The 24,165-nt window shown below is 38.8% G+C and overlaps 1 long non-coding RNA gene across 2 annotated transcripts; it reads right to left on the bottom strand.

Annotated features, from left to right (window-relative positions):
• Positions 1-17,686: 17,686 nt before the first annotated feature.
• Positions 17,687-22,402, bottom strand: LOC122298582. Of its 2 annotated transcripts, none has more exons than XR_006239460.1 (2): positions 21,816-22,402; positions 17,687-20,954 (listed from the first exon to the last, which is right to left on the bottom strand). It is a non-coding gene; the product is annotated as an uncharacterized LOC122298582 (long non-coding RNA). The 2 variants fall into 2 exon arrangements; XR_006239459.1 differs by having other exon boundaries at positions 17,687-20,913.
• Positions 22,403-24,165: the final 1,763 nt, after the last annotated feature.

Below are 24,165 nucleotides of genomic sequence, written 5' to 3'. Positions count from 1 at the left end.
TTCATTTTCTTTATTTATTTATTTTAATTTGCCTAGGGACCTTTTGGGGGTTTCCACTTTGTAAACTCTATAAATAGGACTCTTAGACATTTCATTAGGATCTTTTGTCATTTTGAACATTGAGTGGCCGGCCATAGGCTTGGAAGTTCTTCATTTTTGGTGCTTCTTGCAGTTGGGCTCTTTTGGGGTGCAATTCGTGAATCCCCAATGAGAGGATCAAACCTTGCAATTCGCGAATAGGTGTGATTCGATTTATCCTTTAATATATTTGAGGTTTCCTTTCAATACTTTGTCCAATTTGTGAATAAAAAATTGTTTGGTTCCTTTGTTCTTTATTTTATCTTTTTGTTGATTGATTTGGAGTGGAGAAGCCGAATCCTTCATTGGGATTTCGATTTGTGTTGTGGTTTGCAAGATCTCTTGTGTTCATGTGTTTTCTCACATGTTCATGAGATTTCCTTAAACTTTCTTCAAAATTCCCATCTCCCAAACACATATTTCGGCCAGTCTAGTTCTTTTGCCTTACACACCACCTTCAATTGCCCAAAGCCACAAAACCCTAGCCTTACATCAAGCCCTACACACCACCTCCATATTCCCATAACCAAACAAGCCACAAAACCCTAGATCTCACATACACCATCTGGCCATAGCCTCTTTGGCTTGGCCAAAACCCTAGATCCTATTTTCTTTCATCCCAAGTTCCCATAATTTGTGTGATTGGTCAAGAGCCCTTGATTGACTCACTCAAATTCCATTTTCCCACCAAAACACATCAACCTTATCCATCCCACTCATTTTCGGCCAGCCGTTGTCAATCTAGATCTCAAGATCTCAATCCCTACTTTTTAGGATTTGCACAATTCCTAACTTGTAGGAGATCTAATTGCCACCTAAGCCCTAGCCAATTTCCATTTTTTCCTTGGCCGAAACCGACACTAAACCCTAGCCAAGATTACCCTTCATCCAACCCTAGCACACAAGTGGCGCATAGCATCTCAAGGGTCACTTAGCCGTGCACAATCATCACCCAACCCGTGATCACCTAGCCCAAACACCATCCATACTTTCTACCATTGAACCCTAGCCTCATCTCACCCAAGCTTCCTTTGGGCTACTCGTGATCTACACCAAGCAAAGGAGTCCTATCGGTCACTTGAGGAGCAACATGGAGAGGATCGGACTCTTAGTGTTTGAAGGCTTGATCGAGGTCCCCAACACTAAATTGGTGCTTTCATTGAGAGTCTCATCATGAGAATTTTACTTGGTGGAATTTTTGAGAAGTTCTCACTTCTCCAAGAGGTAAATGACGCGTTTACTCAACCCTTGTGAATTTGATTGGGAGGTCCACGGAAGACCTCATCATTGTTTATTTTTTGTTGGTTGTGAATATGAAAATTGTAGTTTGGGGGTTAAGGAGGTCGGAGTAGTGTTACTTGAAGAGGTCGGCCATCCTTGAAGGTGGAGGACCCGTGGTTGGACTTGTGCTTGTGCAATAGGGGTTGTCCATCCACAAAGGTGGGCAACTCAAGGTTGGACTTCTGAGGACTATTCTACTATCCAAAGAGAGTCCAAGTTGCTGTCAAAGCTTCACCAAACATAATTTTTCAGTTTGCAAGTCAGTTTGCAAGTTGTTTAAGAAGCTAGTTTGCAAGCACTATGTCCGGGATCAATATAGAAGCTGAAGGAGAGAGGAGTTCCAACCGGGAACATCTAGAGATGCTTGAAGGGCATACTTCCAAAGTCGTGGACATTCTTAGTGAGGTCAATACTAACATGGTCGAACATGGCCAAACTAAGGATGGCCTTGAATGCCACTACTCGAGAGAGTCTTGAAAATAGAAGAGCCATGGATACCATAAGGAGAGAGACACATGAGAGCATAGAAAGATTGGAGAGGAGACTTGTTGAAGGCCAAGGGCAATGCCATGAGACTAATGGACAAAGGCATGATGCTTTTGTCGATGGTGTAGAAACAAATTTGACCGAGTCTATGCATGAGCCACCGAGAGTTGAAATGAGAAGAGGAGGTCGTGTTGAGAACGATCATGTGGCCATGAAGAGATGGATCCATAATGAGGGGAATCGCACTAGAACCCCAAGCATGAGAGGATAATACCAAGGGGTGAGGTATGAGATTCCAAGGCATGATGATGACCATGAGGCCGAGTATGAGCATGAGGAAGAGAGGCCTTTGGGCCATGACAATCGATTTTAGAAAAGACACCATGACCATGAGAGAGATAGAAGACATCATGGTAGAAGAAATGGTGATGATCGCCACTATGATGATAGAGTTAAAAACCGGGCTTATGACCGGGTACCTAAGAGACCAAAGGTGGACTTCCCTAAGTTCAATGGGGGGGATCCATATGAATGGTTGGACAAGGTGGACTATTATTTCCGTGTGTATGAAGTTCCACGAAGAGAAAGAGTTTCTACAGCATGTTTTCATCTTGAAGGAATAGCAAGTAAGTGGTGGCGTTAGCTTTGTGATCAATATGATAAAGAGAGGAAGCGCCTACTTTGGACGGCCTTTGAAAAGGAATTCTTGATGCAATTTGGGCCTTCACCAATTGTCAACCATCATGGGCAATTGGAAAAGTAGAAACAAGAGGGAAAAATACACCATTTCATTGATGAGTTTCGGCAACTCCAAACCTTGGTAAGGGGTTTGTCTAAAGAAACACTACTTGGTACTTTTGTGGATGGGTTGAAAACTTGGCTTGCCAAGGAGATAAAGTTGAAACAACTTAGAAGTTTACAAGAAGTTATGAGAATGGCCGAAATATTAGAGGAGAGCACTCACATTGAGAAGCGTCATTCTAAGGACATGGGGAGCAAAGTTTTCAAACCTTTGCACACCAAAGTTACTTGGAAAGGCAAGGAGGGGAAAGGGAATGTATCAAACCTAAAGCCATATGAAGTGAAAAAGTTATCTAGAGAAGAGGTCCAAGAGAGGATAAAGAAAGGTCTTTGCTTCAAATGTGGTGAAAAATGGAGCAAAGAGCACAAGTGTAATACCGGAAAAGCATATGTGTTGCTTGAAGATGAAACAAAGGAAGTAGAAGAGGATGGCCATGTGGAGACAAGTAGTGAAGAGTCAGAACAAGAAGAGGCCGAATCTAGTGAGCCACTAGAGGAGGCCGAGTTATCTTTGAATGCCATTTCGGGTATACCTAGACCCACATCTATGAGAGTTATGGCATGAGTAGGAAAATTTGAGGTGACTCTATTGGTGGATAATGGATCCACCCATAACTTTATCAACACCAATATCGTCACCAAGATTGGGTTAAGGTCATGTGCCATAGAGCCATTTGAGGTGAAGGTAGCCAATGAGGACAAGTTGAGATGTTAAGGGCTTGTCAAAGAAGTAAAGATGAACATACAAGGTGTGAGGATTGTAGCCGATCTTCATGTTTTGGCACTTGTGGGTCTTGATGTTGTGTTGGGCAACGCTTGGCTTAGAAGCATTGGGAAAGTGATAAATGATTATGGAAAGATGACCACGGAATTCAAGATCAGGTCAAAGAAAAGAGTATGGACAACATTGACACCAAAGGAAATCAAGTCTTATGAGGCCACCATGTTTGAGAAGTTGTGCAAGGGTGGAGCCTATTGTTTCGCCATTATGGTGGCCAATGAAGACTACTTGTGTAATGTGAAAAAAAGTGAAAAAGAAGGCAACAAAGATGAATTAGAGGGGCTGCCTGTGGAAGTAAGAGAAATTTTGGAAAACCATCAGGGAGTTCTAGAGGTGCCTTCCACTTTGCCACCATCTAGACTATTTGATCACCAGATTGCGCTTGTTGATGAAAAGAAGCCGGTGAATGTTCCATCTTATCATTATGCCCATTTTCAAAAAGGGGAGATGGAGAGGCAAGTAGATGATATGTTGAAGAATGGCTTGATAAGGCCAAGTACTAGTCCATTTTCCTCTCCCTTGCTACTAGTGAGGAAGAAAGATGGGACATGGAGGTTTTGTACTGATTATAGAGCCTTAAATGAGGCCACGGTGAATGATAGATTCTCTATCCCAACCGTGGATGAGATGCTTGATGAGATTCATGGTGCAAGAATTTTTTCCAAGTTAGACTTGAGGGCGGGCTACCCTCAAATAAGAATGAAGAGTGAAGACATACACAAGACGGCTTTTAGAACACATTCCGGGCACTTTGAGTACCTTGTTATGCCATTTGGATTATGTAATGCTCCATCCACTTTCCAAGCCGCCATGAACACAATTTTCAAGCCATTATTGAGGAAGTTTGTGTTGGTATTTTTTGGTGACATCTTGGTCTACTCCAAGACTATTGAAGAGCACAAGAGTCACTTGAGAATTGTGATGAAGATTTTGGAAGAGCACAACTTCTTCATTAAGGCTTCCAAATGCGCCTTTATGGAGAAGGAACTTGAGTACCTTGGTCACTTCATCTCGGGGGAGGGGGTGAAAGTGGATCAAAGGAAGATTAAGGCCATGGTTGATTGGCCACTACCACATGACATTTCGGCATAGAGGGGTTTCTTGGAATTGACCGGCTATTATAGGTGGTTTGTGAATAACTATGGGCTTATTGCTAAGCCGCTTACATCCTTGTTGAAGGACAATTTTGCATGGACCCAAGAGGCAAGGGAGGCCTTTGATGAGTTGAAGAGGGCTATGACGACCACTCTCGTGCTAGCACTACCTAACTTTAAAAGCCTTTTGAGGTATACACCGATGCTAGTGGTAAAGGGATAGGGACTATTTTGGTTCAAGAAAAAAGACCAATAGCCTTTATTTCTAAAGCACTTGGACCTATGAAAAAGGCTTGGAGTGATTATGCTAGGGAGATGCTAGCGGTTGTGCATGCCGTGAAGGTGTGGAGACCTTATTTGTTGGGAAGAAAGTTTACCATTGTCACGGATCAACAAGCATTGAGGCATTTGCTTAAACAAAAAACAGTGACGCCCAAGCAACAAAAGTTCTTGGTGAAGTTGCTTGGATATGAATATGATATCATCTACCAACCGGGCAAGAAGAACAAAGTGGCGGACGCCTTGAGTAGGCACGAGGGGAGTTCGTTATTGGAGGTAGATCATGGAGACGATGAAAGGGTGTCGAGGGTTCCACAGTTGATCCTTGAGGACAAGGATGTGCTTGAAGGGGGGAATGTCACAATCCACAGGAGAATTGCCTGGGACCATACCTCGACATGACTCATGGAGGGTCAGGACAGTCACATGGCTAGCCTACTTGCATGCCTTGGCTTAGATCATGACACACAGCGGGCAACCATGGAGGCTATTGGCCGTGCGCTGACCATGTGTGCAGGCTTGCACGTGCCCTTGAGCGTGCATCTGTGCCCATGCATACGGGCCCCAGCACTACTTAGCGAGGCTAGCAACGTGCCAACTATCAGTGGGCCATGCATGCTCATCGCCTAGGCCACTAGCCCGGGCCATGCAGGACCACCACCCAAGCCACTTGACTGGGCACCACAGTAGCAGCACAGCATCACCCTGTGCCCACCATCAGGCCTAAACTTGGCACCATACCATGTCCACCATCAACAGGCCATGCACAGCGCCATGTCGTGGCCACCACTTGACTAACGCATGGCACCATGCCATGCCATGCAGCGAGCCACAGACAGAACTATGACTAGCCTAACCGTGAGCCATCCACCACCATAGCCCACAATGGGCTTGCATGCCACAACCACCATGGCTAATTTATCCATTTTATTATTTTTATTTATCATATTTAATTATTTGTTTAATTATTATTTCATTTGCTTTATTTATTTATTTTAATTTACCTAGGGACCTTTTGGGGGTTTCCACTTTGTAAACTCTATAAATAGGACTCTTAGACATTTCATTAGGATCTTTTGTCATTTTAAACATTGAGTGGCCGGTCATAGGCTTGGAAGTTCTTTATTTTCGGTGCTTCTTGCAGTTGGGCTCTTTTCGAGTGCAATTCGTGAATCCCCAAGGAGAGGATCAAACCTTGCAATTCGCGAATAGGTGTAATTCGATTTATTCGTTGATATATTTGAGGTTTCCTTTCTATCCTTTGTGCAATTCATGAATCAAAGATTGTTTGGTTCCTTTGTTCTTTATTTTATCTTTTTGTTGATTGATTTGGAGTGGAGAAGCCGAATCCTTCATTGGCATTTCGGTTTGTGTTGTGGTTTGCAAGATCTCTTGTGTTGATGTGTTTTCTCACATATTCATAAGATTTCCTTGAAGTTTCTTGAAGATTCCAATCTCCCAAACACATATTTCAGCCAGTCTAGTTCTTTTGCCTTACATACCACCTTCAATTGCCCAAAGTCACAAAACCCTAGCCTTACATCAAGCCCTACACGCCACCTCCATATTCCCATAACCAAACAAGCCACAAAACCCTAGATCTCACATACACCATTTGGCCATAGCCTCCTTGGCTTGGCCAAAACCCTAGATCCTATTTTCTCTCACCTAATTTCCCATAATTTGTGTGATTGGTCAAGAGCCCTTGATTGAATCACTCAAATTCCATTTTCCCACTAAAACACATGAACCTTATCCATCACACTCATTTTCAGCCAGCCCTTGTCAATCTAGATCTCAATCCCTACTTTTTAGGAATTGCACAATTCCTAACTTGTAGAAGATTCAATTGCCACCTAAGCCCTAGCCACCTTCTATTATTGCCTTGGCTGAAACCTACACTAAACCCTAGCCAAGATTACCCTTCATCCAACCCTAGCACACAAGTGGCGCATAGCATTTCAAGGGTCACTTAGCCGTGCACCATCATCACCCAACCCTTGATCACCTAGCCCAAACACCATCCATACTTCCCACCATTGAATCCTAGCCTCATCTCACCCAAGCTTCATTTGGGTCACACGTGATTTACACCAAGCAAATGAGTCCTATCGGTCACTTGAGGAGCAACATGGAGAGGATAAGACCCTTAGTGTTTGGATGCTTGATCAAGGTCCCCAACAGTGGGCCGAAGCCACGCATGGGTCGAACCAGCCCGTGTGATGACCTACTTGGTGTGCTTCAAAATAATTTCAACAGAAATGTTGAATAGGTGTGGTTCGAACCAGTGACCTCCCTTTAGGGAGAGTGGTGTCCAACCACTTGACAAGGTGTGTTCTTTGGTCTCTAAATGAAATAACATGACCTTTAAACTATAACTACCTGTTGAGAAGTCACAAGTTAAGAGTTATGATTTTTCACATGGTGTCACTTCACCCTCTATAAATAGAGGATGAGACCCATGAATTTATTCATTCCATTCTCTCATTTTTTTAGTCTCTTACACAATTTTATAAAGAAACTCTGAAGGAAAGACTTCAGAATTGCTATCTGCAGTTGGTGACTTTGTTGTATCCTGGAGATGAATTGCTTGTAACCCGATAGCAAACTCTTTTGAGTGGGAGCAATTATCACCTTAAAGATAGTGTTCTACAAGCTTCAAAGTCACATTTATTTTTTCAGATTACTGTATCCACACAACTTTCTTCAACATGATTTGCCCTCCATAGAAAGTACTTTGTTTTACCAAACACATTTGGTTTCTAGATTTTCTTCCTTCTCTTTTCTGCTACTTTAATTCTCAAATTCTCCCTTACTAACATTTGTCTTATATTTTGAGCCACATGGTAAGCACTCTTAACTATAATTTACAATCTTTACTGAAATTCCATATTTATTTATCTTCCGTGCCTCTACCACTAATAGCCATCCTACATATCATGTCGGCTTCTTCATTGTTAAAGTTTTCTCTTACCACATCTTCATTTCAAACTTTCAGTTCTTCCAAGATTAACTCACTCACTTTTGCATCCGATCCCAATGAAGAAACCGGGGATTGAACATAGTAAGTTGATGGTCTTGGCAACCATTTATGTCCTCCATATATTAATCTGCTTACCATTCCCTACAATGAAGAAACTGGGGATTGAACACAATAAGTTGATGGTTTTGGCTACCATCTATGTCCCCATATATTAATATTTTTTAAGCCTATTTGATATAGTCTTTGAGATTATCTTATAGAGCATGTTACAAAGACTAATAGGTCTAAAATCCTGCACTACCTCATGATTATTTACATTTGGGAATAGAGAAATGTATGTGCAATTCAAAGTTGGTGATATAATCCCATTATTCAAAAAATCAAGAGTTGCAGTGTATTCCTCCTCCTTTCCAATGCTCCAATGTTGATCGTAAAACCCTGCTCCAAAACCATCTAGCCCAGGTGACTTTAGTGGAGACATTTGGCTAAGTGCTTCTTCGAGATCTTCTATTATAAATATCTTTCCTAGTTCATTATTCATCAGTTTTGTTACTCTAACCTTTATAGTTTCCAACAAAGCTGCTATCTCGTCTGTTGAAGGAGAAGTTAAGGAGAAAATTCCTTCAAAGTAATCTTTAAAAGCCTTTCTATTCACTCCCTCTCTATCTGCAGGTTGTTATTAGTATCTCTTATGTCCTGTATATGGCTCCTCCTTTCAACTGAACAAGCATGAAAGTATTTTGTGTTTTTGTCCCCTATTGATAACTGTGTGTTTTTCCTTGTTGTCTCCATTTTAGATCTTCTTGTTCTAGCATAATACCCAACTCTCTTTGTAGATTCTTTGTTTCCTCAATATTCGATGTCCCTTCATTTAGCTGCAACTGTCTTAATAGCTCAGTTTTCTCTTTGATCTCTACCTCCTTCTTCTTAAAAGTAAGTCTACTCCATTTACTAAGTGTAGAACTACAAAACCTATAATCTTCTTAGTACTCTATTCACTGGAACTGAATTTTGCAACACTTTCTTCCATTAAGCTTCAATGACCTTTCCACAATCTTCCTCGAGTGCCCAACTGTTCTCATATTTAAACTTCCTTCTTTGTTCAAATTTTCTATTTGGCCCCTTACTCGAATGTAATAAAATAGGTTTGTGATCAAAACTACATGCTGCCAAGATATCCACCATAGAATCTCTATAAAATTCAGACCATTTTGAGTTTGCTACGACTCTATTTAGTCTTCCCTTTGTAAATGAAGCATCAATTTGGTTATTACTCCAGGTATATAAACATCCTCTCCACCCCAAATCATACAAGCTACAATTTTCTAATGCCCTTTGAAACATTTCCATCTGACCTTCACTTCTAGGCCTCCCTCGCCTCCCTCCATGTTTCTCCTTTTGTGTTAAAATTTCATTGAAATCCCATATAACACACCAAAGTTGGTGGTCTAGTGTTTTTAAGGGATTCCAATAGATCCCAACTTTCTTTCCCCATACCCACTTCTGGATGTCCATAAAATCCAGTCAATATCCACATGCACTTCTCAATTTCATCCACTACCCAGCCACTAATATGTCTTTGTGAGTAGTTGAGAATCTTGATCCCCAATTCTTTTTTCCACAGCAACATTAGAGCCCCACTTCTACCCATTGAATCCACTACAAAGCATCCCTCATATCCTAATTTATTTTTCAGAAAATCTACTCTCTGTGACTTAAGTTTGGACTCCATGAGAAAAGCCAAATTGGGCTTCTTAACACTTACCATGAAGTAAAGGTCTTGAAAGGTTTAAAGATTCCCAAGCTCTTAGCAGTTCCAGCTTAAGGTTTTCATTGGTATTGACAGAGTTGCTCAAGCAACCTCCACCAATTAATCTTTAGTACCATTCACTGGACCAACATTCCCTCTTTTAATTCTTTTGGATTCAGTCTGTCTAACCTCATTCTCTACCACATCTAATAAATATCTTTTCTTTCCCAAATTCAATAGAGTAATAGAAAACATAACATTTTCTCTCGCCCTTTTTTTCCAGCTCTCTGCCCCTGCTCCTTCCCGTTTGCTTTCCCCTATTTGCATATCAGCTCCCCCCTCTTTTACATCCGATACAGATGGTGTTTTGGCTTTGTTAGTGTTGTATTAAACAAAATTTTCCTCCATTAAGTCTCCATTGGACCCTAAATTTAAGCCCACCAGCCCAATTTGATTCTCCCCTTCCTTTCCAGCAATATCTTTTCCACCATGAGTGATGTTACAGGTATCGAAAAAACTCCCGAATTCTCATCGAATGTACCTTTTCTTATTAATTTTTCTTTTCATTCATTTTTTTTATATTCTTAAATTTTTTTTTTTAAATTCACACCATCACTTAAAAAGATTTACTTAAAAAAAAATTCACACCGATATTTTCTCCACCAAATACTGACCTACCCCAAGTTTGAATTTCCTTTTTGATTTATTTCCCGCGTTAGTTTCTCCCTACCCACTCCTTCCTTCTCAGTCTCCACTACCTTTTGAGTGGTTCCCGATGATCTATCTGTTCTCAGGCTTAACACCTCTGCCTATCACCACTGTAAAAACCTTCTCTTAGATCTGCCGTCCATTAATTCCTATAACTTCTCTTCTACCCTCTGCCACTCCAGTATCTTTCTATGAAACTCTGCCATTTGCCCCAAACGATTGAGTTCTGCCTATAGAGTTCTGCTGAAAGGAATCGGAGTTCGATTCCGATCGGAATTTGGAATTTGGAATTCCGCTCAGAATTGAACTCCGATCGGTGCCGGAATTCCGACTTCCAACTGTAAAATAACCATCTTGTTTTAAATTTATTTTATCCTTGTTTAATAAAAGCTCACTTTATATAGATTTTATTATTGTTTAGTATTTCTCAATTAAACAAATAGGAATTATTTTATTGAATGGAGTTTGAATATGTATTTTCTACTCTATTAATATTTCTCTTTTTTGTTTTTGTATGTGATGCTAGCTTGGTACTTGAAAGTTGAAACTTTAGTTTTTATTAATTTGAGGTATTTTTGTATAGATTTCATTCTTATTTTCAATTTTCTTGAAATATATAAAAGCTTGTTTTGACTAAAAATTATTAAATATATATATATATATATATATATTTTGGGGTTGATCATTAAATAAATATATTAACTAAATATATCTAAAGTTGAATGTTGATGGAGCCCTATTTCATGATCAAAGTAGATCTAGTGTGGGAATGATTCTTAGAGATTAGACCGTAAAGGTGCTCTTTACAGCTAATAAACCTGAGCATGAGATCATTGATCCTATGGAAATTGAACTTCTAGCTTTGTTAAGGGGTCAGAAGTTATGTTTTCCATTGGAAATTTATTAGCTTCGAGTGGAAATCAATGCTTTGTTGGTTGTTCAAGAGCTTACAAAAAAAAAAAGAGTCGAGGTCTATTTGGGGAAATCTAGTATCTAAGATCAAGAATATGTTAAAAAAATTTCCTAAAATTGTAGTATAGCATAGAATGCTGCAAGTGATTGTTTGGCAAAGTATTCTTGGCATCGACATGACTTAATGGTTTGGTAAAACTCTTTTCCTTATATTGTTTCACATATCATTGAGCATGATGCCCTCCTGTAATTATTTTCTGATGAATGAAGTTGTATGCTTTGTTATATATATATATATATATATAAAAAACTAAATATATTATTTGTTATCTATATAGGATCAAGATTTTTAATTTCTTTAGAGAAACTAACTGACATATTTATACTCGAATAGAAACATTATTTAGAATTGAAAAATAATATACATTATTCGTCGTGATCTTATCATATTTAGTCACACTTTAAAATGAAAAAAGAAGAAGAAGAAGAAGAAGAAGAAGATAAATTAAAGACTAACATTAGTATATATTCAAAATCTATATGAATTTTGAAAGAGAGATTATTTAAACTATTTAAAGTTGTAGTTGTACAGATAAATGGTGTAAAGAAGCACCTATAATGGAAGATCAATCAAGTGGATTTAATTAAATAAGCCATGTTTTCATGACCAATACAAGTACACTGCAAATTCATGAGATCCACTGCATTCCATCAATGCCAGCTTACACATGCATCCACAAACCTTTTTTTCTTTGTGACATTTCCACAAACAGGTAGCCTTCAAAGTCCAAAATCACAAACAAAAAGGGTTCAAAATCACAAACGGTTCCTCAATACATTCACGGCCAACTTCGTTCACAGAATAATAAAAAATGACTAATAATATACAATCCAATTTCCAATTATCAAATAAATAATATAAAAAATTCGGAGTAAATTTGCAATCCTAAAATTTAAATTTACCGATTGGGAAAAACTGGGAGGATTTGGGCACTGCGGCGACAGCGACCTCTGGCAATCTACGGCAGACTATGGTCGGTGGGGGGTTGTGGCATCGTGTGGCGTGAGAGGTCTCATAATGAGTCTAAGCTGCTGAGTGCTGAGGACAGTGAGGAGAGAGAGATGATCGAGTGAGCCGTGAGGAAGAAAGGCCATTCGGAGGGCATTTAGCCTTGATTCAAAACGGCGTCGTTCCCATTTAAATGGAATGACGCCGTTCCAGTCAATAGGTTGACAAAATCCAGATGCAAAACAGCGTCGTTTTGCGTCTGAATTTTATTTTTAAAAAAAGTCAGAAGTCGAAGTCAGAATTCAGAACCAGTGGGTTACCGATTCCAACTCTGACTTCCATTACGGAGTCGGAATTACTCCGATTCTGACTCTGATTTTCGAACCCTCAGATTCCGTCGGAGTCGGAATCGGATAGAAATTGGCCAGAATCGAAGGGTTCAGAATTTTGCAAACCCCTAATTCTTTCTATTGTTTACACAACTAAGCATCATTAATTATCCATCCACACGTGAAGCATAGCCGTGGTAATTTTTCATACTTCAGAGGGATCCACACCTTGGAACCATTCACATTAATTGTTCTGCCTCTAGCAAGTGCCTTTGTAAGATCGATTTCCACTTTTTACTCGAAGACATTTCCCCCATCCGATCCCGTCTTCCTCCACATCTACCTTCTCCACTTTTACAATCGAATTATCGATCCTCTCCCCTGTATCTTTATTCATGTTCGCTAGAGGTAGGTTGTATAATTGCACCCATAAGGACTTGTGATCGAAGTTTATTTTCCAAGCCTGTGATACTCCATCGAATCTTCATATAATGGATAGGAATCTTCGTCCCCACTTCCTGAAAAATGGCTAGTTTACTTCCAGCTCTTAGCCATGGTAGAAGAAATAATTGACTTGCTTATTGTACGATTGAGGCATACTTTCCCGATCAAACATTTTTCACCTTTCTTTTCTACCACCTCTGTTTCATCTTCATTCAAATCAATAGTCGCCGTTTCTTCCTCTGTTAGATTCATTTGTTCGCATAATTCTTCTAACCCTTCAATCTCCCACCCTTCACTTCTTACATTGTATGATGGACACATTATTTTATCCAAAATTTGGATCTGGATTTGTAACAAAGCCTTATAAGCTTTCAAGAGTTTTTAAGCTCTTAGATTTGAAATCATGGTTGATTTGAAATCCAATTCCAAATTCAAATTTAGATCCAAATTCTTCTATCCAAATGCAAACTGTAGGAATTTGAATAACCAATGGCACATTTGAAAAAAAGGAAGTTACACATACAGAAGGGGAAAACAAATAAATAAATAAAACAAGATGATTTGAAATTAAGCTCATATTAATTAATTGAATACAAAATAGGTCAAGAAGAATGGATAGTAACCGGCTAGTGGAACATGAGGCAATAGATGCAACTCATATTGTACATCATCTATAAGTATTTACTATTCTTCTAATCTTGGATTAATTAAAGATGAAGATCACTTGAAATTTCTATGGAAATCTGAAAACTACAGTAAACATTTAAAAAATAAACACAATGTGTCCTTTTTCTCCTTTTAAATTTTAGAATTTGATGTTAAATATAAAAACAATATCTAATTAAACAGGTGTGGAGCCATGTTGATGGGTTGGCGTATAATCAAGGATGCATATGGAAGTGCCTCCTTTTCATGGTCTTTGCATCATTTCCTGAGTCTTTTAAGGCTAAAGAACCTCTCTTTTATATCACACTCACATAACTTTCTAGTGAAATGGACGTTGATATATTTTCACACTACCCTGATATTTGTCCAAACTTGCTCAACCTTGGACTTACTTTCTCAATGTTGTGTCTGGTACTCAAGAGTAGGGCTGTGCATAAATGGCCTTGGGTCGATCCGTCCGCAAGACCCGAAAGTGGCCCACCCGACAAAAGTCGAGTTCATCGGATCAAGTTGCAATAACGGGTTGGCTTCACCTAATATTGGTCGAAACCGATAAACTAAATAATGTTTTGAATCAAGTTCTCTAGGTCTCCTCCCCAAAGCCTAGCCACCTCTCCGTTCATCATCTTCGTTCTCCGTCACCATTCGTCGTCATAGTTCGTGGTCACCGTGGGTCGTCACAGCTCGTAGTCGCAGTTCATCCCCTTTGTTGCTTCTCCACGAGGTCTAGATCTGCCCCACTCTCTCATACTCTAATCCATCACAGGTTACTCTCTCTCTTAATTTCTATCTCTACCCGATTTCGATCTCTGGTGGATCTCTTATGCCCTCTATTGCAGTCTCTTAAATTCAAACTGACCACGATTTCTATGAGATTGTTGTATTGCATGCCATCTTAACTCTTGGGAAAGATATTTGAAGCTCCTTGTGAGATGTACAACATTGATTTGTCGGACCAAGGACCAGACAGTCGAGACTAGAGCGTCGATGGTCTGGACCACGGCGGAGCAGAACTGGTTGGACTCGAGGGTATGGGTGTGGTCGAGACTCGGTTCAGCACAAGGACCTGAGGGTGTGGGTGTGGGTCGAGACTCGGTTGATTTGGGAGTGGGTTGACTCGGAGGAGCATTGGTTGGACCCGATGAAGAAGAAAGAGTTCAGCATTTTCCTTTTTTTTTTTTTTTTAAAGACTAGCGAGTCATACGGGTTCAACCCGATTTTATTCTGACAATCGGTTTGGATCGAGTTGTTGTCTTGTTATGAAGAGTAGTGCTAGGGAGGCACAAAATCTTGCCTTCACGCGAACTCATTTGACGTGGCAAAATGCCACATCATCAATTATATTAAAAAAGAGAATTCCTTCTAGCCAGTCGGGCTGGCCTTCCCCATTTAACAGCCACCCACTAGTATTTAGACACGTAAGACTTCCACTATAGTTAATGTGAACCTTTGTTACACCGAATACTCGGTGCCTGTGCCCTTCAGTTCTTGTAGTGTCACTTCTACGAAACAGACCACCCCCTTGTGTCCCCTTCCGACGAAACAGACCACCCCACCCCACCCCTTTCTTCCCTTCGCAGCACCCCCTTCCCCTTACCCTTCGTGAACGAAACCCCCCCCCCCCCACCCCTTCCCATAAACTGAAATCCCACCCCTTCCCGTAAGCTGCCTCCCCGAACGAAACCCCCCCCCCCCCCTAACCCCTTCCCGTAAGCTGCCTCCCCTTAGCTTTTGTGAGTTGCTTACCAAATCAAACGGACAAAAAAAAAAAAAAAAAAAAGATTAAGGTTTTATGTTACAGACTGAGAATGATGAAGATGACTTCCCGCCCATCTCTCCGATGATCTTCTTCTCTTTTTTTTTTTTTAATCTCTTATGTATTTAAAATTGTGTATACGAGCCTGAGAAAGCCAGAGGCAAAGAGACGGCGGCAGGCTTGGTAGAGGTGCAAAGAGACGGACTTGAGAGCTTGGAGATGAAGATGAAAATAGAAAGAGAGCTTGGAAGACAGCAACACCAAGGCCACTGGAGTCAGCCATGAAAATCAGCACGGCTTGGGCGAAATCTAGAGTAATCGATCTGGGAGAAATCGGCCAAGGAGGACAACGATGGACTGGCGGTAGTGGACTGTTGGCGGTGGATGCTAGCAGTGGAGGTATGCTTGGTTTTGGTTCTGGACGCACAGGGTCGGGATCGAGGTCGGGCTAAGCTGAAGTAGAGTGAAGTTCTCTCAGCTGAAGTGTGAATCAATTCCTATCCCATGTGCACGAGTCTAACGTGATTGTGATGTAATTTCTGAGGTGGCAGCTTCTAACTGGAGGGCTGTTATTCCTTTAAAATCAGACCGACCGCTTAGAAGCGGCTCTGTTAAAAAAAAAAAAGCAGAATAAGAATGAAAAGCAAAACAGCGGGAAGAAATGTTAATTCAAGCTTGGATTGCAGATCTCATCCTTCTCTCAGACCTCTTCATCTCTCAGGTTTGGAATCACAGATCTCATCCTTTTTGGGTTCTTTTATTTTTTATTTTTTATTTTTTATTTTTTATTTTTTATTTTTTTTGTTCTTTTTCAAGTTTGGCTTGCTGCGGCTACGCCCATGTATGTCTATAATTGGACGCCCTTCTTAGTTTTTATATGCTTTTTAGATTCAACTTCTGGGTACGTTGCTATGTTTGTAGGTATCCAGTGCCTCAGTGTGCTGAGACTCAGGGTAGGAGCGAAGAGAACCTGGGCCGTCGGGTCATTGAGAAGGTAAAGAGGGTTTTCCACTCCACTATCCCATTTCCAAGATGTTGTGCTTCCCTTTCCTAAGATAATATATTAAGAATTTGTAGGGTTAATAAAATATATATATATATATATATCGGCGGTAGTTTTGCTTCAGATTATATAAAGATTTTGTTGGAAAGCTTTTGCAATTATCTAAAGTTAGCTTGCCTAGTATAACAGAGTTGAGAAATCAAAATGAAGAAGTCTAAGACGGATAATCTCTTGTTCAATATACAATTAATCTTTTTATATTTATCTATATGTATTAACATAGCTTATTATCTTTGTTGCAAAGCCATGGAGAAAAGCCTCAAGTATTTATTGAATTTTCCATCATCGGATTTTGCTGGACATATTATCTACTGGGCTTTACTATGAAAACCCCTATTAATTTGTTAATGAAGGCATTACAAATTTACAAGGTTATGGAAAAGGTCAAATTGACTGTGGGTTAAAGGGCATGATGGCATATACTCTGATAGAAGTACCAACTTGTATAGAAGTGACATCAGATGCTTTTATAGCCGACTCCAAATACTTTTTTTTATAAGTATGGTAAACTTTACTCAAAGTGCAAAGGGGCACAACCCAAATACACCAGAAATATATGATAGCGAACACCTAACTGCATGAATGCTGAACTAGAAACTTGCAGATTTTTTTTGAGTGAACTTGCAGATTTTTTTTTTTTTTGAGTTAATGCAGCAGATTTTCAAGTGAATGCAGCAGATTTTTTTATTTTTTTTTTTTTGAGTGAATGCAGCAGATTTTTTATTGAGTGAATGCAGAATATTTTGAATGCAGGATATTTTTGAGTGAATGCAGCAGATTTTTTTTTTTTTTTTTTTTTTGAGTTAATGCAGCAGGTTTTGAATGCTGCAGATTTTTTATTTTTTATTTTTTGAGTTAATGCAGCGAATTTTTTGACTGAATGCAGGCTGCAGCAAATTTTTAGCAACAGATTTTTATATTATAAAAATGCAGCATATTTTTAGCATATTTCTAGCAGCAGATTTGAGGAAGAAAGGGAAGAGAAAGAAGCACCTTGAACGGCCATCAGGGAAGTCGTTGTTTATCTATGACTGATTATCACTTAACCTGCAAAACTACTCTGCTTAAATTGTGTTAGAAGCCGCATTGCATCATTTAATATATTACGTAAAGATTGAATATTTTACGCCCATTGAGATATGAGGGGTTTCTTGGCATCTTATTTGAGGAACATTTGATGGAGATAAATATTAAATAACATAAATGATCCTTAGCTTTTGGTAACTTCAAAGAAAGAATAGGAAGTTTCTTGTTCGGCGACTGCGATGAGGTACTTTCATAGTTTCATTGAGATAAATAATAAAATACGCGTGATACTCTTCTTAGCGACTCTGTATTATAGCCAAGTCAGACAAAAGTTTGCCATCAATATTGACATTATTGAAACATGAGCAATTATCGATCTAAGCATGCCAGTTCACCGGCCCAGCCAGTAAGCATCACAGTAACCATTGAACTCTGCTCTGCAGAAAAAAATAATTAAGACATTAAGAAAGAAAATGATGACTTCACAGATACCGTTTCACACGGTAACTCTCCAAGCTCTTGGCGCAGGCATGGTTCTTCATTAAGCAGGACAAGAGTAAGTTACAACTCTTTTGGTATCATCATGATTATCCAATCGCACAGATCAAAAGCAAAATTCTTATAAAACAAGAATTTTAAAAAACATGAGAAACTCATTTTTTTAAAAAGAGTTCTTGTGGGCATAGTATTCTGAACCACATTCTATAGAAGACATGAGAAACTCAAGACACACTTATTAAAATACATAGTTTTTTAAGATTTCACAAATAAAGCATTCCTATAACTGGTGACTATAAACCCTCCAAAACAAAGCACTCCCTGTATTAGTCAGCTCATCTTGAAACAGGATATCAACTTCATAAACATGAACATCATCCATAAGTATTTACTATTGTTCTAATCCTGGATTAAAGTCTAAAGATAAACATCACTTGAAATTTATGTGGAAATCTAAAAGCTAAAGTAAGAAAGACGTATAAAATCTGTCTTTTTCTCCTTTTAAAGTCTAGAGATTGTACTGATATATCATCCATAATCCCGTTTTGGCTTCTTATTTTTTATTTCTTTGATTGTGACATTTGATCTAACCATCTAGATTAAGCACAATGGCAATTATTAAATAGTGAATGTCCTTTTCGACTATATATAAGATAATCTAATTGACAATGGCCAAACCCAAATTAACCAATTTAATATTTTGGTAGAGAAAATAAATGGCCATCCAGATTAACATTCTTTGCTAGTTCCCACGTACAAACACCCTCTCATTTCTACCCAAAAAAAAACCCCATCATGACTTGTAGAGTCAAATACATCTTGATCAAAAGTCATTTTTAAAGAGAGAAATAAAATGATATATATAGAGTACTCATGATATGGTCGAAAATTCAACTTTCTCCAAAATCCCACCCCGGGGGAAGGAGAAGAGAGAAAAAATTACCTAGAGTTTTCACAAGGCAAACCAATGAACGGACCCAAAAACTTCCTTGGGTACAAGGACATGATAATGAAACCAAGAGGGAATTGGTGACCGCAACGAATATGCATGCCATGCCCATCCCCTATGGATACAAGGACATGATACACTCAATGCCAAAACACAAAATCCTCAACCAAAATATTACTATCAATTCACTAATGGAATTAGGATACACTAAATGATTAAAACGATATCCTAACGGCATAAATTGCTTGCCCAGTTGAAAATTGGTTCAAATATCTGTGGTGGATTACTACTAAAAGACTCTCCTTAAATCGGGAATTCAGAAGTTGAAAATTGCATTAGAAAATGGATATACATTTGATAAAGAAAGATGATGAGTTTCTTGGGCACTTCCTTGCAGTACTTTTCATTGAGATATGTAATAAATTACACAGGGCCAGCCCTCCTCTTGGCAACTAAAAAGAAAGATGATGAGTTTCTTATAAATGACGTTCTTGCATGCTTTACCTTTCATTGAGATAAAAAATAAATAAATTACGTACACAGACTGATCCTCTTCTTGTGTGATTGCTAGAATTTATTTTCTCTAGTGTAAAGGCATAATCTTTGAAAATGGAGGAAAGAATTGGTTGTTCCATATATTGGATACCATATTTCTTACAAGATCCTAAAAAGTCCTTTTGGTAATTGACTTGACTTCCTTTTTTCACAGGAGGAATACATACAGTTGAAGGTATTTATAAATGATTGCCTCGTGGAAAATAAGCCTTCTACTCCTTGCGTCCTATGAGTAAGAATTGGTCTAGATCTCTCGTTATAAATGGAATACATCTGAAGGGTAGAAATCAAGCAATAGAGAGAGCAAAACATATACGCAGAGTGAGAGATAGCTGATCGAGAGTTTCCCTGTAATGAGATTTTGAAGCTTGTATTAGGGTTTTGGTTTAAATAATTTGTTACCACTAGATCTCTAATACTTCATCTTTTGATTAGTGGATGAAAGTGAGCTTTGTTCAAGCGCAACCACTTAAATCTTAATTAGCATCTTGTGTGATTGCTAGAATTTATTTTATCATTTTCTACTTCATGGCCATGAAAGTAAGCTTTGTTCAAGTGGAACCACTTAAATCTTAATATCTTCTGTGATTACTAGAATTGATTTTATCATTTTCTACTTCTTGGCCAATGTAAAATATCCATTTGTCACGACACCTTTCATTGAGATAAATTACACATTATCCTCTTCTTGGCAACTTCGACTAAAGATGAGGAATTTCTTGACACCTTTCATTGCGATTCATTGAGATAAATCGCAATTTGATCCAAAGAGAAATCAAACCTATGACATAATACTCATGCACGCAAGTTCGCCCTTACCACTTGGGCTACCCACACACCCCCGTCTCCTTCCTTTCCAAGAACCTCCCATGACCTTTTTGAGTCAACATCTTCCTCAAAAGTCCTTTTTAGAGAGAGAAATAATATGTTACTGGCATGGTCAAATATTCAATTTTTCCTGAAATCCCAACCCTAATGGTCCTCCCAAACAACTAAATTGAGAATTATCAAAACCATGAGGGGATCAGTGACCGCAATGAACATGACCTTATGGGTAAAGGGCAAGATAATGAAATAGAAACTCCATGCCAAAACACATTTTGTTTTTTTGTTCTAGGAAATTCTGGGAAGGGGGAACTTGGCCCCTGTATCTCGCCCCATTGCCATTGCCCCAAAGACCACTTGCAAAATCATAAGTACAAACCATACTGGATCGTAAGTCTTGTTCATTCTATTTTTGATATTTTAGGGGGGGAAATGACAAACAGAAAGATGAGAAACTAAAATAACGTACAAACTTGGTTTCAAATAAGAGATCAGGTCCCCTCCTTACTCTATATATACCCATTGATGTCATCCATCAGGTATGCAAACATTACCCATGACTTCCACTGTAAAGATTAAGCAGAACATTTGACTTAGGCATCTATACACTTCAAGCCTTCTCATTTCTTTGGTTGCAGGTCTGGGTGCGTGGGAGTGCGAAACACATCCAAAATAGAAATACTAAGAAGTTCATTAAAGAAATAAATTGAGGGTCGAATACTTCAAGGCGATGCAAAAATATGGGGCTACCAAACTACTATGACACACAAAGTCATTCCACAAGCTAGAAAGTGAAATTAAGAATGACGACCCTCTGTTTTCACTGAAATGGAAAATATTTCATATAATCTACAGACTCATTATTTTCCCGATTGATCCTGATGTTGCTTTGTACCCAAGAAAGACAAAACTTTGCCCTCAATTACCCGGAAAACCATATAATGCAAGTATGCAAGGGCATTTCTAACAAACAACAAATACTGTTTGCAGAACTCTGTCTCTGATTTGTAGTGTGGTATTGTTAATTATGTTTTCCACTGACTAATGCAAGTATGCAAGGGAATTTCATCTTAGGTCTGTCAGAATATGGTACAAACTATTTTCTAGTTCCACGATGCATTTTGGGTGCCATCAATTTGCTGAATTGTGTTCATGATGTCTGGTATGGCGGATTGCATTTGTTCTAATTCTACTTTTTTGTGCAAAGCCGATTGATGGCTTGTAGGTGCTGCTTGATTTTATTTTTTGGCAGAACAGAGGGTTATTTTTCTGTATTAATAACAAATATCATGTTTGAGTGTTCTTTTAGATAATATATCTAACCTCCTGAATTTTCTTTTCTTTTTTTTTCCAAAAAGCCAGTACACTGTCACTACCTCCAAACAAACTTAAAAGCAGCACCTTTGGATTCTGTTGGAAGCCATCTACTGGATAATTAGCAATTTGAAACAAAAACATCATTCCTGCTCTATTTGTGTACAAAATTCAAGTGCATCTCAAATGCCAGAATGGTATGAAAACATAATTACTTCAACCCCTCACCTTCACCTGGAGGCATTCCCAAGCTCTGACCAAGATCACTCATCTGCTCCTTCATGGCTGGCCTGACAAAATTTTAAAAAGTAAAAAGACTTTCGGTTCTATGGCAAAGATGGAAGAAGAGTTCTAAATTCTTTAACAAAAAGTGAAAGTTTCTCCACATAAAACAAATTTTTATGTCTTAAATACCAAGCCCTACCTCACATTAACCACATGCACAATTAAAAAGATTGCTGAACCCAAACCAATTCACTAATAAAACTATTTCCTCCATTTTCAAAGATTCTACCCAACCGGAAGCATGGCTAAACCCAACTTAACCAAGTATAATAGTGTCAACCGTGGCCTTCATTTCTGAAGGCTTGGCATCATTTTGAAAATGCAAAGCTTCATGTCCAGCTTATTTCAAAATTTTGGCAGAGAAAAATAAATGGTCATCCAGAACATTCTTTACTAGTTCCTCTAACACCCCTCTCCTTTCTTCCCAAAACCCCCAGGACTTTTTAAGTCAATGTCTTCTTCAAAAGTAACTTTTAAAGAGAGAAACAAAATGATAATGGCATGGTCAAATATTCCTCCCACACCCCTCCTTTCTTCCCAAAACCCGCCCGCCCACCCCACCCCGCCCCGACTTTGAGTCCACATCTTCTTCAAAAGTCATCTTTAAAGAGAAACACAAGGATACTGACACGGTCAAATATTTAGTTTTCCCAGAAATCCTACCCCCAATGGTCATCCCAAACTACTAAATTGAGAAATACCGAAACTAAGGGGATCAGTGACTGCAATGAACGTGCCAAGTGACAGTTAGACTAATGATTCTCTGTTTTCGCCAAGTGGAAATTATTTCATATCATGTACAGAATCATGATATTCCCCAATGATCCTGATGTTGCTTTGAACCCAAGAAAGACAAAACTTTACCCTCAATTACCCAGACGCCATATAATACAAACAAGCTTTTAGTGTTGTGCAAGTCAAAAGAGCAAACATAATATTGACCTTATTGAAATATGAGAGATTATGATCTAATAAATGAGCGTGCCAGTTCACCCATCAAATTTCCAAGACCAAAACCAGCGAGTAAGCACGCATCATCAGATCAAGTTGTAATAACGGGTTGGCTTCACCTAATATCGGTCGAAATTGATCAACCGAATAACGTTTTGAATCAAGTTCTCCAGGCAGAACTGCTACATACCCCCGGGGAATAACCCCGCCGCGGCCCTGGGACTGACGTGGCAATTAAAATAATAATAATAAAATAATAAGCTTAAAACAGAAACAAGCTGCGGGAGGAAGGAAATTATTTTGATGAAACATTGCAGAGAAATCATGAAAAGCAGAGACATCGAACGCCGTCGCTAACGTGCCGTCTTCTGTCTCTTAAACCATCCGATTGTTGAGGTCGCCGTCATCACGTACCCATTGCTCTAAGTCGCAACAGGGTGGGTGAGAGATTTAGTCGGCATTTCTTCTGGGTATTTTTTGGGTCTTTATCAGCATTACTGGGTCTTCATCGGCATTTCTCTGGGCATTTTTCCTGGGTACATATACGATCATTTTTTTGTTTGTGGGTCTTCTTTGATGGATTTCACAGTAGCTAGTCTTTTGTTCTTCTTTAATGGATTTCTTGTTTCTGGGCACACTTCAATGAGAAGTATTAAGTCTTTTTATGTTTAGTTTAAGTATCTTTATTTTTATTACAAAAATGTATGTTTTTAGTTCTTGGGATATTGATTGATAGAGATTTTTTTAATAAATAAATTAATCTTCTATCCATTCGATGGTTTTGGAAATCTGCTGCATAAAGCGAGCACAAACTAAGCAGTGAGTTCCTATGAGAAAGATGAACTCATGGGCTTCACAGTTCACATTACAGTAGAAGCCTACGTATCTAGAACCTTGAACTAAAAGCTCCTGAAATACTCTCAAGATTGAAAACGCTACTGAAGTCACTCAATAAACCGTATCAAGATTCAATAAAAACACACCGAAGAAACGGGACCTTCCAACTCCAAGGCCTAGACCAACTTGTTGACCTCCACAAGAAGCTTCTCAGATATTGTCCTCATCCTTAGAAAAATCCCTTCAAGAAAAATCCATAATTTTTTTTTTTTTTGCATTCTTTTTCGACAAATTGATGAATCCCATTTCAGAATTTCCTTCACTGAGACGTTAATTCTATCGTCTTCAATCTCACGATTTCGGCCCCAATGGGTTAGTCTCTTTACCATTGACCCAGATAAAACAAATCCATGGTTTTTTACTCCACTGGGTTTTGGGTTTTGGATTTTCTTGGTTAATACACAAGAAAATATTGTTCTTTACTCCACTGGCCATATCCTGCAGC

The sequence above is a fragment of the Carya illinoinensis genome, chromosome 16 (genome assembly GCF_018687715.1).
Source record: "Carya illinoinensis cultivar Pawnee chromosome 16, C.illinoinensisPawnee_v1, whole genome shotgun sequence".
In the NCBI taxonomy this organism is placed as follows: domain Eukaryota; kingdom Viridiplantae; phylum Streptophyta; class Magnoliopsida; order Fagales; family Juglandaceae; genus Carya; species Carya illinoinensis.
Note: the sequence above shows the minus strand (reverse complement) of the source record. Positions and strands in the feature narration are given on the sequence as shown.